The following is a 7,460-nucleotide window of genomic DNA, read 5'->3' as shown; positions in this document are numbered from 1 at the left end:
TGTTGCAGTACAATTGAAGGGTATATGATTATTGCTCTCTATATTTCTTCATTTAATTTATTCATGTTTAATGTAAAAGTAAAACCATACCCAGAAAATAAAACATCCAGCTGAGTCTAAGTTAAGCTTTTGAATGGGAATTGGGCATGTAAAAATTGAAATCAAATTGATTGTTAGAGACTCTATGCCATGCTTTTGCTTATCATGTCTTGCACGGCCTGTCTTAATTAGAGACTCTGTGTCAAATATTTTTGTTTAGTATATGATTGGAAGTCAAAGTTAGGGAGCATTCCAAATGCATGTTGCTTTAATCGGTTTATTGAGAATATTTTCATTTTCAGTATATTGATTTTGTTGTTAATCTTAAAAGTTGTTTATTGAAATGGTTTATTTGTTTTGTTTTGTTTTGTACAGGAGGATGATGACGAGTAGTTAAGGGAGACAAAGCCATCTGATATGAAGATAAGCATAGCAATTTAGGCAGGTGGTCAATTAAGATACAATGGTCAATCTGGTAACAAGAAACCATGTGTGAGGCGAGTAGGATTTGGCAATGAAGAATTGAAGATAGCATAGTCATTTAGGTTGTGACAGTGTTTGGACAACATAAGTTAAATGTTTTGTGCTTCATGTTAATTTTTTTAGATACTTTTATCATGTAATTGTAAGGGAATTATAATTTCAATTTTATTTCTAGAATTATTTGATTTTAAAAAGAAAATTGTAAAATTCGGATCACATTCGGATATCCGGTTATCTGATCTGAATAATCGGATATCCGTAAATCCAGATATCCGCATAATTCGGATCGGATTCGGATTAGGGTATAGTCTGATCTGAAAATTCGGATCGGATCAGGAAATGCCATATTCGGATCAGATATCCGGATTTGCACACCCTTACGGCTTCATTGGCATGTAATCTTATATCTATCAGCAAATTAACCAAAGCCTTACACTGTGCTGCTCATTTTTTCCCTTCCTTCTATGCTTTACAGGACTTAGCCACGAGGAAGCTGATTGGAATGGGTGAATTGCAAGATGGACTCTATTATTTTCGGGCAATCAAAATTCCTATTGCAGCAACCAGCATCACTCATGATTCTAAGCTAAATTTATGGCATCAACATCTTGGGCATTTATCCTTTGATAGATTATCTCTTATTATAGATTTGGGTCAGTTTTTTTTTAAGTCTTTTAATAAGTGTTGTGACTCCTGTCATCGAGCAAAACAGTCTCGAAGCCCTTTTCCAGTTAGTTCAATTAAAACTCATGAATCTTTTGAATTAATCCATTGTGATGTTTGGGGTCCATATCATACTGCTTCTTTGTCTGGTGCATATTATTTCTTAAGCATTGTGGATGATTACACCGGAGTCACTTGGGTTTATCTGCTTAGAACCAAATCTGAAGTTTTTCTTAGATTGCTTTCCTTCATGACTATGGTAACTAGACAATTTGGAAAGGTAGTTAAACAAATTCGTAGTGATAACGGCATCGAATTTACGAATCATAATTTCCAACTCTTTTGTCAACAAAATGGGATTTTAACTCAGTTTTCTTGCGTTTCCAACCCTCAACAAAATGGAGTAGTGGAACGTAAGCATAGACACATACTTGAGGTTGCTAGAGCCTTGCGGTTTCAAGCCAATTTGCCTATTAAATTCTGGGGTGAGTGTATTTTAACAACAACATACTTAATAAATTACACGCCCACACCTCTTTTATCTGGCCGAAGTCCTTATGAACTTTTATTTTCTAAAAAGCCCAATTATTCTCATCTTCATGTTTTTGGATGCCTTTGCTACGCTTCTGTCCTTCCTCGATCAAAGGATAAGTTCCATGAACGTGCCACTGCTTGCATATTTATTGGATACCCTCATGGCCAAAAGGCGTATAAGGTATACAACTTAGCCATTCATAAAATCTTCACTTCTAGGAATTTGACCTTCTATGAGCATATTTTCCCTTTTCACAAATCATTTTCACCCTCTCCAAAACATAATGCTCCTTTAACCACACATGTCCCTTTACCTGTTCTTGATCCTGAACAGGCATCCCTTGAATCATCTCTGCCACCCATCACATCCCCTCCTATAGAAACCCCTAAACCGAATCCTTCTACAGACATTGACAACTCTCCTTCATCTCTTATACCTGACCCAAACCCCGTGCACCCACAACAACTTCCTCCTCAAACAAGGAAATTACCATGTTGATTTGCCTAGAAATAATGGTTCTTCTCCCACCTCTTCCAATCATGCTTCCTCAGGTACGTCTTATCCTTTAACCTTTTTCCTCTCATATTCCAAGTTCAATACTTCACATACTCATTTTCTTATGGCCATCACCCAAGATGATGAGCCGAGATCTTATAAACAGGCCATTAAGGACACTTGCTGGCAAGAAGCAATGAAGAAGGAATTACAAGCATTTGAACAAAATTGTACATGGACTTTAGAGCCACTACCCATTGGAAAGAAGGCCATTGGATCAAAATGGGTCTACAAGATCAAGTATCATTCTGATGGGACAATCGAGTGCTACAAGGCTCGTTTGGTTGCTAAGGGCTATACACAAATTGAAGGACTTGATTACACTGAAACCTCTGCACCCGTAGCCAAACTTACAATGGTTCGAACACTATTAGCAATGGCAGTCGCAAAATCATGGGAATTGCATCAACTTGATGTTCACAACGCCTTTTTGCATGGTGATCTTGATGAGGTAGTATACATGACACCACCTCCTGGTTACTTATCCCCGGGTGATGATCGAGTATGTCGGCTTCAAAAATCTCTTTATGGTCTAAAACAGGCATCGCGCCAATGGTATGCTAAATTTTCTACTTCGCTTCTTCGCTTTGGCTGTACTCAATCTAAGGCAGACACATCTCTTTTTCTATACCACAAGGGCAGTTCCTTCACGGCATTACTTGTGTATGTGGATGATGTTATTATTGCTAGCAATGATAGTCATCATACTACTGCTCTCAAAGCATACTTGGATGTCTGTTTGCACTTTAAAGATCTTGGTGCTCTCAAGTACTTTCTTGGTTTGGAGGTAGCTCGATCCCCTGATGGCATAGGTTTGTCCCAACGAAAATATACATTGGATATTCTACAAGAATCAGACATGCTTGGTTCCAAACTAGCCACGTTTCCAATGGAGCAAAATCACACAATGGGAATGGATACTAGTGATCTTCTTGTTTATCCTGGTCCTTATCGTCGCTTGGTTGGCAGGCTCATGTACTTGACTATCACCTCACCAGAACTTTGCTATTCACTATCTATTTTGTCTCAATTCATGCATCAACCTCGCCATCGACATTGGGTAGCTGCTTTTCGCATCTTACGCTACCTCAAGTCTGCTCCAGGTCAAGGCATTTTTCTTTCCTCTAAGTCTGATTTACGACTTAATGCCTATTGTGATTCCGACTGGGCTGGCTGTCCTCTTACAGGCCGTTCTATTACTGGTTATCTTATTTTCCTTGGTCACTCTCCCATCACCTGGGAAACCAAGAAACAAACTACTGTTTCTTGTTCTTCCGCCGAAGCTGAATATCGCTCTATGGCTACTACTGCATGTGAACTTATTTGGCTTCATTCCTTACTTCATGATCTACAAATCACTCATTCTTTGCCAGCCCACCTCCATTATAACAATCGTGCTACCATTCATATTGTCGCCAATCCTGTTTATCATGAGCGCACGAAGCATATTGAAATTGACTGTCATTTCATTCGGGATTGCATTAAATCTGCCTCCATCACTACGTCACATGTTCCATCCCATCTTCAACTTGCTGATCTCTTTACTAAAGCTCTCGATCATCAGCAATTTCATTTTCTTGTTGGCAAGTTTGGCATTCGAAATCTCCATGCTCCAACTTGAGGGGGTGTATTGGACGAAGATCTCCATCTGTATATTTGTCTTCCTATTTTAGCTGGTCAAATATTTGTATCTTTAACCTAGCCTTAATTTATTCTGTCAAATATTTATATTCCTTTTATTGTATCCTTGATTTAAGGACCTCTTTTGTATATAAACGTATTCTGTATCAATGATAATTGCAAGAGAGAAAATTGCAGCAGACCTCTCCTACTTTTGTCAATTATCGTGTCAAGCTGTGCATGTGATTGTCCATATTCATTCTCACATTTTAAAGTGTTTTCTTGAATATCTTGGAGAGAGACCTCTTGCTTCTTAGTTCCCAAAAATGTGACTTTTATATTTAGCACTACTATTTCTACTTGGATGATTATAAGATTTGCTTTGTTTAATTTATTTTTAAAATTGCCACTTTATGTAACTATTGAAATTGAAAATTTGAATCATTGCAGGTATTAATGCAAACTCGTAGTGAATAGGCGTGGTCTCGTATTCTGGGACTGAGAATTGTGAAGTACTTTGTTGATAACTTGAAGGAAGAATATCTGGTTTTGTTGGCTGAAACAATACCCTTCCTTGGTGAATTGCTAGAGGATGTTGAGTTACCTGTCAAATCTCTAGCTCAAGATATTATAAAGGAAAAGGAGTCAATGAGCGGCGAAATCCTTCGACAATGCCTCTGATGTAGTTTGTCTTTTAGATATTCAATTTTGTCATCCAAATGCGATAGCAGAGGCAATGTATTTATCTTCCAAGTTTTTGAGGGGAAACTGTAAATTAATAGTCAGTTGTTATAAGTTTGTAGTTCCAGGCAAAACCAACTGTGCTTCAAGCTCAGTTGGTTCCGGTGTGAAACAGGCCCGGGGTTTTTACGTATTTATATGTATTGTTGTAAGGATTTATATGGTTGGGATAAGTAAATACCAAATGAGTAAAATTTTTCCTTGTTTTGTTGTGCATTTGAGCAAAACCATCTTTCATGTTTAATAATTAATGTGACCATTTATTTCGGAAATATTAATCTGGTTTTAATTCTTCCCTTATTATCTACTCCTAAATTAATATAATATAATTTGGGTATTGCATCACTTGCTTCTAATTACCAATAACGACCAGAAATCATTTTTAAGATGATAATAATTTAAAATAGCATGCAGTAAAAACAATGAAATAGTCACTAATTACTTGAAAAAGTATCTTCCAAAAAAGAAGTGCATTCAGATTCTTCAAATAATTTCAATTTGTTCCTTTGGTTCTTGTCTTATATGAGTAAATCCTAAAAGACAAACTATATGCTTTCAACTTTTTCAAGAGTAAGATCAAAGTTCTTAAATTGAAAAACCATCTTGCATGCATGTTACCTCTAAATATAATATAACAGCCAAATTATCATTCTTTCCTTGTTAAAACAACAAATATAAATATAAATTGGGTGGTCATGATGACGATGATAATAATAAATGTTCAACCCCGTTTATGCAAAGGTGGCTAGAGCCAGCCAAGAAGATGATGATGAAGTTGAGGAGCATCCCCTTCTCTCCTGCTCACAATCCATTAATATTTCCTTTCTTTCACCTCCCACGGTTTGCCTCATAGCATCCTCTTGCTTTTCAGGTTGCAACTGTAACAAAAAGCATGCCAACTTTAATATTTATCATCTTCAATACATAGCAAAAAGACTGATGATAAAAATGAAATTGATTTATACATACAAATGAAACAGCAATGGTAGTCGTCTCATTTTGGTTGTTGGGAACCACAGCAATGGGGTGCCTCTCAGGCCGTGGCTTGACTAGGGATACTGAATGGTTTCCCATTTGGGAAAAGTCGGGAGAGAGGAGGTGTGGTGGTAACGTGGAGGAAGAGGAACTGAGGGAGGTGTTGGGACCATAATGAGATCGTCAAGAGGGACTACATCCTTAACCGATATTGTCATGTCTGGCCACATAAAACTCCCCTGGGCCTTGCATATCCTGAAGCCGCTCTTCAGCCTTTTTATTTTAGCGGCTTTGTCTTCTGGTATTATTATTTTTGTTGTAACCGCAGGTGATATTGTTGACCCCATTTGTAGTAACGATGCTGGGGTTGATTTTGTTTTGTTTGTTTCCTCCATGGATGATTTTAGCTTATCCATTAAAACCTGCATGATTACCATTAATTTAAGTCAATGTATGAAATTAGTTAAATCTTTAAACAAAGGCACCGTAAATAACCGATCATCGCTAAAATATTGACTAATTAATACTAACAAATGTTTACTAATGATGTCGTATTCATTAGTGCAGCATTAATCAGTAATCACCACATGTTTAAAATTATCGGACAAAGATTCAAAAGCAGATAAACATACTAGAAATAAAAGGAAACTCAGTAATTGAAGGTTTAATAATTGAATACCTCAATTCCACAAAGAGAACGTGAAACTTCCATTATTTGTCCTTCAATCTTAGCTTTCTTATTCACCAAATCTGTATACATCTCCTTCCAAAACAATCCAACAAATACCGAAAGAGTTAGATTAACAACACTCTGGGGATCAAGTCCCCTGTTCACTAGTTAATCATTTACCTTCAATGGAAGCAAGAAGTTGTCATGATCAAAGTTCTGACTCGTATTACAAGAACTTGGAGTGTTCACAACAGCCACATCATCCTCTTGCTTCTTTAACAAGAGTCCCTGCATGTTCCTGTAGATTTCCAAACAAACACAGATATATATCAGTATTATTCAACATCAATTTGTTATAAGGAAATTAACAAGCCTCAGGCACGTAGTAACCTTTCCATTTTGGCCATGGCTTCCTTGAGCAGCTTGAACTCCGTGGCACATATAGGATCCTGAATCGGGTTATCACCAAGGCTCCAACCAGGCAGTGGAATCCAATAAGGATCCTCAACTCCGGCCTCTTTGCGAATATTAACCAAATCAGCCCTCTCCAACCAGTACTCCATGGCTCCGTCGGCGTTATGCCTCCTTTGAAACCTCTCCTGTCCCCCTGGCGCCACCTTCCCCACCATGTGTTTCAACAAATGATCCAACAGACCGGTATCACCGATCAGTTTCCTCGCCTCCATTCTCAACGCCGGCCTCAATATCGGCTTCCCAAAAACCGCTTCTTTCTCCTTCATTATCTTAAACATGTTCACTTCAGCTATTTGATACCTCTCTTTCGACCATCTAGAACTTAAGTTGATTGGCCCTTTCTTCTTCTTCTTCTTCTTCCTCTTCTTCTCACAGCTAGTAATAAACACGTGCGTCGCGCTCTTTCTCTTCCGATTCTCCTTCATCTCCTCAGGTGACCGATCTAACTTCACATCTTCTTCTTCACCGTCTGGTTTCTCCGTCTCATCATTTCTGAGGAACGGAACTTTCTTCCTATTACCCCAGTTGAGCATCCCGCTACTCTTAAGCTCAGTCAAGCAGTGGCCGTTCTTGGAAGGTTCCGATGAGACGTTCTTGTTTGCAATAATCCCAACAGGTGATGATGAAAGTTCATGACCGGCTTCCTTTTCGTTCAGTGAAGCCATATTCGTCTTCAGCTCTTCTTCAAGGTTACTGTTAGAGTGC

The 7,460-nt window shown here is 38.1% G+C and overlaps 1 pseudogene; it reads right to left on the bottom strand.

Annotated features, from left to right (window-relative positions):
• Positions 1 to 5,737: 5,737 nt before the first annotated feature.
• On the bottom strand, positions 5,738 to 7,460 carry LOC116105707 (annotated as a pseudogene).

Source organism: Pistacia vera, unplaced genomic scaffold, assembly GCF_008641045.1.
Source record: "Pistacia vera cultivar Batoury unplaced genomic scaffold, PisVer_v2 Contig503, whole genome shotgun sequence".
In the NCBI taxonomy this organism is placed as follows: domain Eukaryota; kingdom Viridiplantae; phylum Streptophyta; class Magnoliopsida; order Sapindales; family Anacardiaceae; genus Pistacia; species Pistacia vera.
The sequence above is the reverse complement of the archived record's forward strand: the minus strand, read 5'-3'. Positions and strand labels throughout refer to the sequence as shown.